Source organism: Macaca mulatta, chromosome 8 (assembly GCF_049350105.2).
Source record: "Macaca mulatta isolate MMU2019108-1 chromosome 8, T2T-MMU8v2.0, whole genome shotgun sequence".
NCBI lineage: Eukaryota > Metazoa > Chordata > Mammalia > Primates > Cercopithecidae > Macaca > Macaca mulatta.
The window spans coordinates 117,928,818-117,941,067 of NC_133413.1; the positions used below are offsets into that span (position 1 = coordinate 117,928,818).

General features: G+C 39.6%; 1 pseudogene; it reads left to right on the forward strand.

The window, feature by feature from the left end:
- The first annotated feature begins 11,396 nt into the window (after positions 1–11,396).
- Positions 11,397–11,999, forward strand: LOC100425074 (phosphoglycerate mutase 1 pseudogene; annotated as a pseudogene).
- Positions 12,000–12,250: the final 251 nt, after the last annotated feature.

Genomic DNA, 12,250 nt, shown 5'->3' on the forward strand with positions numbered 1-12,250 from the left:
GCCTCCTTTTAAGCCTTAGTCTTCTAAAAACAAGAAAAAAAATGAGTAATGGGCTCTGAAGATCTGCAATCCTGTGTACAAATTCAATTTCATCACTTGCATTCTATTTCACTGGACATTCCACTTGAATTTTCTGAGCCTCAGTGTTCTCATCTGTGAACAGGACAAATAAGAGTACCTACCTCAAGGTTCTAGCATGTATTCAATGAGATCATGCAGATAATGGATTAACAATGTTTATTTTATATCATTCTCATTATTATTAAACCTTTTAGGTTAAGGAAGCCATATGAATAAAGGCACAGTTTTTTTGGAAGTATAATGCAGTTGAAATCCCAATGAGTGCTAGCAGGTCTTGAAAGCGCAAACTCACTTAAAACCCAGGCGTCCTGGGTCAGCTACTATCACCTCTAAGAAGAGAGAGAGACTTACAACTCCCAAACTTAAAATAGCTCTGAAGTGTTGGCAAAGATATCCTTGTTGTGAAGGTTCATAAAGTCCCCTTTGTGAATTTCACTCCCCAAGTGTTAACTGACAAACAGCATGCAACACTTGACAGTCCCCTTCAAAAGCAGTTTAGAAGAAAGCGCCTGAAATACGAAGAATTTGGCTGCTCATTATAGACACCACTTTGGCAAACATCATGTTGAGGCATCAAAGCTTTTCAGACATTGGAGGACCTAACTCAGACTCGGATAAGCAAAGCTGATAAACAAATTGTCCCTGATTCCGGACTATATCTGTGTAATACAATTGTTCCTACCAGCTGAAACTATAGGTTTTATATAATTTAATTTAAATTATCCAAACAGAAAATGATTGTTCAAAGTTCTACATGGTTTCTTTTACTCCTGGCTTTTGTGGAGTAGCAAACACAAGGATGGCAAACTGTCACTGGCAGATCCTCGTCCTTCCCTCATGTGGAAGCCCTTTTTTCACTGAGGATTCATGATGCTTCACTGATGCTTTCTTAGAAGTTCCTGAATTTCCCAGCCTATTTAAGAAGTCATCTCTAATACCGTGATAAAATAAAGGCTCTATCACCTTGTGACTACACATGCTTTGTCTATACTACTGAAATAAAAACAAATCTTTAAAGGAAATTTAAAACTATAGGTGAGAAATGTACTACAGTTGCTTGTAGATATTACAAACATATGGATACATCAGTTGTGACATATTCATATTTCAGATATAAAAGGCTATAGAATGTGAATCATTTCATGGATCAATGTATTATACCTCCTCCTTCATAGAAGTGTCAAAATTATGTCTATCAAGAGCATAAATGTTGTGCTAGGAAAGATAGCTATACAGGCTATCAATCAAACAAGTCATTTACTGATGGCTGCTTTTCTCAAAACTGATTGTAAGGAGGACTTTCCTCCTTTGTAGATAGCCCAGTTTCCCCTAGAATGCAAATTTCTCAGGCATATGAATGTAACAAACATTTCTTGAGCATTTATTACATATTGGCAGCACCATGTCGGGCCTCAGGACAAAACCGTGGGCCCATCCAGTCCCTGCTCTTGTGGAGTTCATGCTTCAGCCAACATGATGAAAGTATTAATAGATTGCTTAATGAATGTGATAAATACTACCATAGGAATAAATTGGGGTCCAGGTGGAATTAAAAGGGCGTAGAAGAGAGATGTTTAGTTTGGGAATAAGTATGGTATTGGGAAGGCTTCCTACAGGATGGAAACCTGAGCTGAGTATGAGCATTAATTTGCCTGGTTGTGGTATGTGTAGAATGGGGTAAAGGGAAGTAAGTGGTGATATAGGAGGGAATATAATCATGTTTACAACAAAGTACAGCCCGAGGCAGAGAAAAACAAGATCAGAAGCCAGAGAAAGCAAGATTTATGCAAGACAATTTCAAGTAGTTTAGCATTGCTGGGAAGCAGAGTATATACAGCATGGAGTTCTATTTCCTCAGACATTCTACTTAAAATTTTGGGTTGGAGGTAGGAGAGTTAGACAATGACCAGTTTTTTTTTCTTCTTCTTTTTGAGATAGAGTTTCATTCTGTCACCCAGGCTGGAGTGCAATGGCACAATCTCGGCTCACTGCAACCACCTCCACCTCTTGAGTTCAAGCGATTCTCATGCCTCAGCCTCCCAAGTAGCTGGGACTACAGGCGTGCACTACCACTCCCTACTAATTTTTGTATTTTTAGTAGAGACAGGGTTTCACCATGTTGGCCAGCCTGCTCTTGAACTCCTGACCTCAGGTTATCTGCCTGCCTCAGCCTCCCAAAGTGCTGGGATTACAGGCATGAGCCACCGCATCCGGCCGACAAGGCCCAGTCTTGAAGGACCTTAGAGGGAGGGGTGAGTCACAAAAGTGGGAAGCTGTATTAGTCTCCCATTGCTGCCGTAACAAATTAGCACAAATGTAGTGGCTTACAACAACATAAATTTGTTGTCTTATAGTTTTCAAGTTTCAAAGTCTAAAATGGCACATCAGCATTGTCTTCCTCCAGGAAGTTCAAGGGGAAACTCTGTTTTCTTATTTTTTCCAACTTCTAGAGGTGGCCCGCATTTCTTATCACACGGTTCCTTTGTAAAACTCCCACCACTCCATCCTCACATCTCCTCTCACTCTGACCCTTGTGTCTCCCTTGTTCACTTAGAAAGACCCCAGCAATTTCGCTGGCTCCAGGTAGATAATCCAGGATAACCCCTCATCTCAACGTCCTTAATTTAATCACATCTGTAAAGTCCCATCTGCCACATAAAGTAACAAATTCACAGGATCCTGGGTTTAGAATGTGCACATTTTTGTATGGTGCAGAGGGTATTATTCTGCCTGCAACAGAGGCTATTTCAGGTTTTAAGTTGGGAGAAGAAAGATCTGAGTTAGTGTAAAGTTATCTGAGAATCAATGACATTTTTTAATTCACGAGTTTCTATATTTTAGCAACATCAGGTAATCATGTTATTAAATACTCTTTCTTAGGTATCTAACTGTCATATATCCAGTATTGTTCCTTTATTCCTTTTTTCCTAGTCAGTGTGTGTGTGTGTGTGTGTGTGTGTGTGTGTGTGTATAATTTACAGGGTCAATAACAAGCACATAGAGCTTCCATATATCAAAATGGATATGAGCTTCCATATATCAAAAATAATCAAAGAATTAGGGGTAAAAAATAGCTAGAAGGAATAAATTTTAGTATTTGATAGTACAGTAGGAAAATCGTAGCTAATAATAAGTTATTGTATATTTCAACATAGCTAGAAGAATTGCTTTGGGATTCCCAACACAAAGAAAAGATAAATGTTTGAAGAAATGGATATCCCAAGTACCCTAATATGACGATTACACATTGTATACATGTAACAAAATATCAGATATACCCTCAAAATATGTACACTTACTATGTATCAGCAAAAAAGTTAAAAATCACGTAGCAAAGGCATAAATAAATAATAAAAAATTGTGTATTTTTAGTCTAAATTCATAACCACATGGCAATCAACACTTTATGACTAGGAGAAATCAAAAGCAGATCAGATCTGGATGAGTTTGGGGTTTGCCACTCAACAGGTGTGTATTCTTTGGACAAGCTGCCTAAACATTTTGTGCCCCGTGTTCCTCATCTGCTGCATGGGTACAACAAACGCCTGCTCAGCAGTTTTGTTCTGAGAATTAAATAACATAATATTGACACTAACATTTTGATATTGAGGGCACTTGGCTTTTATAATTTAAAAAAAGGTAAAGCTACCCTATACTTACATATGTGTTGTGCAGAACCCTCTCCATACAGAAATGAGGGCATGAATCATACAAGCTAGATATTGCAATGTATAAAAATATGCTGGATAGAATTTCTCACATTTACTCTAACCTGACAAAATAATGTTTAAAAAATCAGCAGTCAATATTACAATAGTCAATTGTTCATCTATTCAAACACACACAAAAAATTGTGAAGTCTTTTCAGTGTGGTTGTTTGACTAGGTTGCCTCCAATTTAACATCTTTGTAGGAGCCACTAGGTTGGAGCTCTCCAGTGCATGCCTCGGGTCCAAGCTGGCAGTCTTACTCTTTTTCTCTATTATCCTTTCTCACAGCAGCCAAAGAATGGAAACAGTAGCATTCGTGCTCCTAGTGCTCCAAAGTAGTTTCCAAGTCTCTTTTTCTTCTTCCAAACTATAGTCACCCTAAGGGTGCGAGTATATAAAATGTTCAGAAATCTGAAAAGGCTTAAAATCACATGCTCTTTGAAATAGGGGAATGGTCCTCAGGCCATTCAACATCCAATCCATTACAGGATGTGTATATAAACTTTCCTAGGACAAGCAAAGTAAAGCTCAAATCAATGATATGCGTTTGTAGAGGTTCATCCCAGTCAATACCAGGGTACAGATATAAACGAAATAGCCATCAGATGACAGACATGGTAAAAAAGGAAAGATACTGGGCCTGAAGTCAGAGTGCTTTACTTTTAGTGCTGTAGCTGGAAGGGCAAGTACAAATAATTGATTCCAACTCCCTATGTCATTGATTGTTCACTCAGAAAATACTTGTCCAGGCTGAGCATGGTGACTCACACCTGTAATCCAGCACTTTGGGAGGCCGAGGTGGGCAGATCATCTGAGGTTTGGAGTTCAAGATTAGCCTTGCAAACATGGTGAAATCCCGTCTCTACTAAAAATACAAAAAATAGCTGGGTGTGCTGGCGGGTGCCTGTAATCCCAGCTACTCGGAGGCTGAGGCAGGAGAATCGCTTAAACCTGGGAGGTGGAGGTTGCAGTGTGCTGAGATCACACCACTGCACTTCAGCCTGGATGACAAGAGTGAGAGCGTGGTTTTTTTTTTTTTTTTTTTTTTTTAATAGTTATCCTTGCCCTACCATGTGCCGGGCACTGCTCTAGGCACCATGGATAAAATGAACAAAAGAGACAGTGGGCACAAAACTAGGAAGATGCAGAAAGTATAGGCCCTATGAAGATATTTGTGACATATGTAAATGCCTTTTTCCCTTTTCAATACAATGCTGCATTTCAAGGTTTTTAAAATAATATGCTTTTGAAAAATGATTTAAGAGAACTATACATGTGTAAAAAAACTAGCAAATATAACTTTAAAGCTTCTCTTTTTCTTTTATGCTTTAAAATTCCTTGATGATGCTAAAAATTAAATATTTACCTATAACTTTTTACGTTTTTTAACATTTAATTTTTGGCATTAACTCTTTAATCCAACTAGATAAATTCTGCTTAATGGGGAAAAAAGCCCAATATTGCACTACTCAACTAATAATCCATAAGTTAATGTGATCCTTGATCACTTTTAAAAAATTGCCGTTTAGTCTCTTTTAGCCTTTTCTGTTGAGTCCTAGTCTCATTAAGTCTAGTACCTTACCATATTATATAAATACGTAAATTTTTAAATAACATTTAACTTGGTAAGATGAAGGCCTTTTTCACCTATTTTCCTGTGTTTTATTAGCATTTAGGAGATATAGTGACCCTCCTAAGGTAATTCTGATCACATGTAGTTTTTATTTTATTTTTATTTTTATTTTTATTTTTGAGAGGGAGTCTCGCTCTGTCGCCCGGCCTGGCTGGAGTGCAGTGGCCGGATCTCAGCTCACTGCAAGCTCCGCCTCCCGGGTTTACGCCATTTTCCTGCCTCAGCCTCCCGAGTAGTTGGGACCACAGGCGCCCGCCGCCTCGCCCGGCTAGTTTTTTGTATTTTTTAGTAGAGACGGGGTTTCACCGTGTTAGCCAGGATGGTCTCAATCTCCTGACCTCGTGATCCACCCGTCTCGGCCTCCCAAAGTGCTGGGATTACAGGCTTGGGCCACCGCCCCCGGCCGTAGTTTTTATTTTAAATGCTGATCTTATAATCAATCTGCCAATGGTTCTTATAACTGGTTGTTTCTAGTCTATATAAAAGATATTGAGGCAGGGCACGGTGGCTCATGCCTGTAATCCCAGCACTTTGGGAGGCCGAGGTGGGTGGATCACAAGGTCGGGAAATCGAGACCATCCTGGCTAACACGATGAAACCCCGTCTCTACTAAAAAATACAAAAAATTAGCCAGGTGTGGTGGCAGGCACCTGTAATCCCAGCTACTCAGGAGGCTGAGGCAGGAGAATGGCATGAACCCAGGAGGTGGAGCTTGCAGTGAGCCTAGATCACACCACTGCACTCCAGCCTGGGTGACAGAGCGAGACTCCGTCTCAAAAAAAAAAGAAAAAAAAAGATATTGAGCAGTGTTTCTGGAGAAATGGCTGACATCAAGGCTGGAGCAGGGTAGTAGCACAATGTGGGGAGCAGGGGAGTGGTAAATCCTTACTTTGCAACTATTGCAGTAAAGACTGAACCAGGAAAGAAATGACAAGTGATGCTAAATTCCATGGGCATATTTTGCTGATATGAAGGATGTTTGAATGGTCTTAAAATGTCTTCCTGAAGACTGCTTATTAGTTATAAGGGGAAAAACAGTTATTACAAATTAGAGAAATTGTTCAACATCTCCACCAAGTGAACAAAACTAACATCACCAATGAGGGGCAGGTGTACATTACCTGCTTCTGGTAGAGTTTATCAAGTAATGGTCTCCAACCATTTGGACACCAGGGACTGGTTTCATGGAAGCCAATTTTTCTACAGATGGGGGGATTAGATTCTCACAAGGAGTGTGCAACCTAGATCCCTCGCATGCATGCACCGTTCACATAGGGTTCATGCTCCATGAGAATCTAATGCTGCTAGTGATCTGACAGGAGGCGGAGCTCAGACACTAATGCTTGCTCACCCACACACCCATCTCCTGCTGTGTGACCTGGTTCCTAACAGGCCACCCACCAATACTGGTCAGTGGCCTGGGTCCTGGGAACCCCTGCTATAGAGGATACAACATCACCTGTGCAGTATTCTGTTAGAGATGCATAACGTGAATCCAATTATGAAGAATCATCAAAATGAAAGCGAGCAATGTTCTGTTTTTTCAAAAAAGGAGGGATAGGAATGTATTCTGTAGAAATGTTCTGGGTTAAAGGATGCTGAAGAGACCTGACAACCAAGTGCAAGACCTGGGCTTAGGCTGAATCCTGTACTGGAAAAAGCAGATAAATGTCATTTGGGACATTATTAAATCAACTGACCTAAAAAAAAAAAAAATACAAAATGGTAGTTTAGGTAAAACTGTTTCATCAATATTCATTTTACTCAAGCTGAAACTACTGTGAGGCTGGGTGCAGTGGCTCGCACCTATAATCCCAGCAATTTGGGAGGCCAAGGTGGGTGGATCACCTGAAGTCTGGAGTTGAAGACCAGCCTGGATAACATGGCAAAACCCCATCTCTACAAAAAAAAATACAAAATTAACCAGGTGTGGTGGCACACCTGTAGTCCCAGCTACTCAGGAGGCTAATGTGGGAGGATCACCTGAGTTCAGGGAGGTTGAGGCTGCAGCGAGTTGTGATTGTACCACTATACTCCATACACTCTAGCCTGAGTACACAATGACACCCTGTCTAAAAAAATTAAATTAAAATTACAAAGAAAAAACTTTTTATTGGGAAATACACACTAAATTACATAAAGTTAAAGATCCACAGTGAATGCACCTTTAAATGACTCAGAAAAACAAATTATAGTCATGTGTCACTTAACAGAGATACGTTCTGGGCAAAGTATGTTACATGATTTCATCATTGTGCAAACACCATACAGTATACTTACAAAAACCTAGATGGTATAGCCTACTATACACCTAGGCTATGTGGGATAGCCTGTTGCTCCTAGGCTACGAATCTGTGTGACATATAACTGTACTGTATGCTGTAGGCACCTGTAACACAATGGTAAGTATTTGTGTATCTAAAAATATTTAAACATAAAAAAGTGCAGTAAAAATACTGTATTATATTTTCATGGGACCACTGTTGTATATGTGGCCCATCATTGACTGAAAATTTCTGATGTGGCACCTGACGGTATTTAGAAGACAGGTGATATGATTTGTCTGAGTCCTCACCCAAATCGCACCTTGAATTGTAATAATCCCCACATGTCAAGGGCAGGGCCAGGTGGAGATAATTGAATCATGGGGACAGTTTCCCCCATACTATTCTCGTGGTAGTGAATAAGTATCGTAAGATCTCATGGTTTTATAAATGGGAGTTCCCCCTCACAAGCTCGTCCGCCTGCTGCCATGTAAGATGGACTTTGCTTCTCCTTTGCCTTCCTACCATGATTATGAGGCATGATTTCCCTGACCATGTGGAAATGTAAGTCCATTAAACCTCTTTCTTTTATAAATTACCCAGTCTTGGGTGTGTCTTTATTAGCAGCGTGAAAACAGAGTATTGCAATAGGTAAAGATAGATTGCTAGATATAGAAAGATAGATACACTTAGAAAACAAACAATAAGGAGAATGGTGTAAAATATTAGTATTACACAAATCTGAGAAAATGTATGCAAGTGTTCTTTGCACTATTCTCATTTTTGCAATTTTCCCTGGAAACAGGAATTATTCCAAATAAAAGTTTTAAGTAATAAAAAATAAATGTACAACAGTGAAACAGTGGGGACAACAGCAAAAAAAAAAAAAAAAAAAGAAAAAGAAAGAAAAAAAGACAATCTTTCCTGTAGAATATCCAGTTGAAGTAGATTTTCCTATTATTTTCTGTGACTTCACACTGCTACTTGCTTTGTGGTATTTAAATGGTTCGTAATTGTTTATTTATTCACTATTTGCTGATTGTCTATCTCCCTGTGAACAGTCCCTGAGTCCAGGAATAATGCTTGTTATGTTCACCACCATCCTAGCATTCAATGTAGCGTGAAGCAGAGTGTAGGAACTAAACAAATGCCTGTTGATTGGATGAGGAAAATAGTTTTAATTTTTATATATTTAAAATAGTATTCAAGCACTTTCAACCTTACCTATTATTTCTAATTTTTCATAATGGGACATGTGGTATTTTCTACTGTAGGGCTGAGTGGGAGCAAACAATACATAGTTTTAATTTACTGCATATAATGTACTGTGCAAAGGACTATTAGAGTATTATTAAAAGAATGTAATATCTGCGTTCAAAGGGCTTATAGTTTAATCAAGGATGAAGCAAATTATTTATTATGATGTCTAGAATTAAAAACTTTGGCCTAAAGATTATATAATATTAATTAATTTCAGTGAATGAAAGTAAAATAAAACTTGTATAAATAGTTCTGGCTTAGTATCTGTATCCATGTATGTGGATTTTGGGAGACAGTCATATAATGAATCAATTATACAGCTAAGAACCTGGAAATCCTCATTTTTAGAATAAATATTGAAATTATGACAGTGGGATAACATCCAAGTGGAATAACAAATTTGAAACTTTGGAAAAAGAAATAGATCATTTCATAATGCCAGCGGAATTAGTAATGACCTCACCTAATTTATAATGAGTGACTGTAGCATGTGGTTTTTTGGTTATTCATCAGTTACTTTTGTCCTTCAAATATTATACATATATCCATGAAATAAAATACATTTTTGCAGTGATTTAATTTAATAAAAATAGTAAAATGTGTAACCACCTCTTTCCTATAAAAAATTCTAAACAAGTGCACGAAAGAGTTGCTAAGTATAAAATAGCAAATCTTTAAATTTTGAAATTAATTTAGAGAAAAAAAGTATAAAAATAGTCGCCAACTTTTATCCTGACAAAAAACCAACTATAAAGTTGGGCAAAACTGTCAAAAACAATCACTTAGCTTTGCTGATGACACCATAACGGGCTCCCTTCGCATGAAGTGTTGACAGTTAAAGTGGTCTGTGTGGCAAGTGCAGAATGAGAGTCAGCACCTCTGCTAGTCCAAGGTCTTGGCCCTGTTTGAAGCAAGTGATGGACTGGCAAACTAGTCAGAGATTTGACTGGAAGTTCTAGAAGGTGAGCAAGTCATAGAGGGCCTGAGTAATCAAAATTAACATTACTAATGAACAATATGAAAATGAAACTGAGAAAACACTTCCTTACTGTATCAGGGTTCTCCGGAGGGACAGAACTAATAGGATAAATGTGTATATGAAGGGGCATTTATTAAGGAATATTGACTCATATGATCACAAGATAAGGTCCCACGATAGGCCAACTACAAGTGTAGGAGCAAGGAAGTCAGTGGTGGATCAGTCTGAGTCCCAAAACCTCAAACGTAGGGAAGCTGACAGTGAAGCCTTTAGTCTGTGGCCAAAGACCTCACAGCCCCTGGCAAACCACTGGTGTAAGACCAAGAGTCCAAAAGCTGAAGAACTTGGAGTCCAATGTTTGAGGGCAGGAAGCATGCAGCACCAGGGAAAGATCAAGGCTGGAAGACTCAGCAAGTCAAGTCCTTCCACGTTCTTCTGCCTGCTTTTATTCTAGTCCTGCAGGCAGCTGATTAGATGATGCCCACCCAGACTGACAGTGGGTCTGCACCTCCCAGTCCACTGACTCAAATGTTAATCTCCTTTGGCAACACCCTCACAGACACACTCAGGAACAATACTTGGCATCCTTCAATCCAATCAAGTTGACCCTCAATATTAACCATCACACATATATAATATCACCAAAAAAGAAAAAGACAGGAATAAACTTAACAAAAAAATTGAAGATTTGTAAACAGAACTAGAAAACATTGTTGAGATAAATTTAGAATGGTTAAAATAGAAATTCAATGTTCATAAATCAGAAGACTCAATATTGTTAAAATTTTAATTCTCCCCAAATGAATCCATAGACCATAGCCCCTATCAAAATCCCAGTTTTTTTGTGTAGAAATTGGTAAGTTGATTTTAAAATTGATATGGGAATGCAAAGGATCTATAATAGCTAGAACAATTTTGAAAAAGAAGAATAAAGTTGGAGGATTTGCATGACCTGATTTTAAACCCTACTATAAAGCTATAATAATTAAGATAGTGTGGTATTGGTGTCATTACAGGCAGTTGGAGAAGATCAGCGAAACAAAATTGATATTCTAGAAACTTTCCCTTATATTTACGCTCAACTGATTTTCCACAAAGATGCTAAGTCACTTCAAGGGGGAAAGGATAGTGTTTTTTCAAAAACTATTTTTTTTTAGTCTATCTCGCACCATACACAGAAATTAAATGATGATGGATCATAGGAGTAATGGGGCAAAAGGGCACATGCAGCATTGGGGAAGGAAATGGAAGGAATGGGCTGAGACCCTAGAATCTCAGTGGGTCCCTAGTTGGTCCAGTACCCCCAGCCAGCTGCCATGGACACCTGCAAGCTGGTACTGATCCAGCATTGCAAGAGAACCAGGAGCCTGGAGAACCACTTCAGCAGGATAGGACAATAACCTGAGCCCAGCAGGGCGTGAAGCAAAGGGCATCATGCAGGCTCTGTGAGATGCTGCCTGTGAGCTTGACATGTGCTTCTCCTCAGTGCAGAAGAGAGAGCAATCCTGACCCACTAGATAGTGCTGGATGCCATTGACCAGAAGTGGCTTCCTGTGTTGAAGACTTGATGTCTCAATGAATGACACTATGGGGATCTCACTGGCCTCAATAAAGCAGAAACTACTGCCAAGCATGGTGAGGCCCAGGTGAAAACCTGGAGGCCTCCTATGCCATCCCAACACCTCCACCAAAGCTACCCCTTCTTCTACAGCAACCTCAGTAAAGATCGCAAGGATGGAGACCTCACTGAGGATCAACTACTCTACTGCGAGAGTCTGAAAGGCAAGAGTGTCTTTCGGACAGCGCCCTTTCGAAATTAAGTAATAGCTCCCCAGATGAAGGAGGGGAAACAGATATGGACTGCAGCCCATAGCATCAGCCTTCTGGGCATTAAGTACCTGGAAGGTCCTCTGGAGAAGCTATCGTGGAGCCGAACCTGCCAACTGGTATTCTTATTGTCTATGAGTTAGATAAGAACTTGAAATCCATCAAGCCTATGCAGTTCCTGGGGGATGAAGAGACCATGCATAAAGCTTGGACTCTGTGACTACCCACGGCAAGGCCAAGAAGTGAAGACCAGTAGGCAGACCACTATCCCAAGGAACATCTTCCCTGTCCATTCTATTCCTCTGCACCTCTCCCCTGCACATGTCACGCTAACCACATCTGCAGCTACAACAAAAGAAGCCTAAAGATATGGTCAGTGTGACATGTGAAGGGGAGAGTGCAGAGGAATGGGACAGGCAGGGCACCAGTGGCTGTCATTTTCATTTGAGTAATTTTTATCTCCTGCACCCACTCCACACAATCTAGTCAGAATGGCA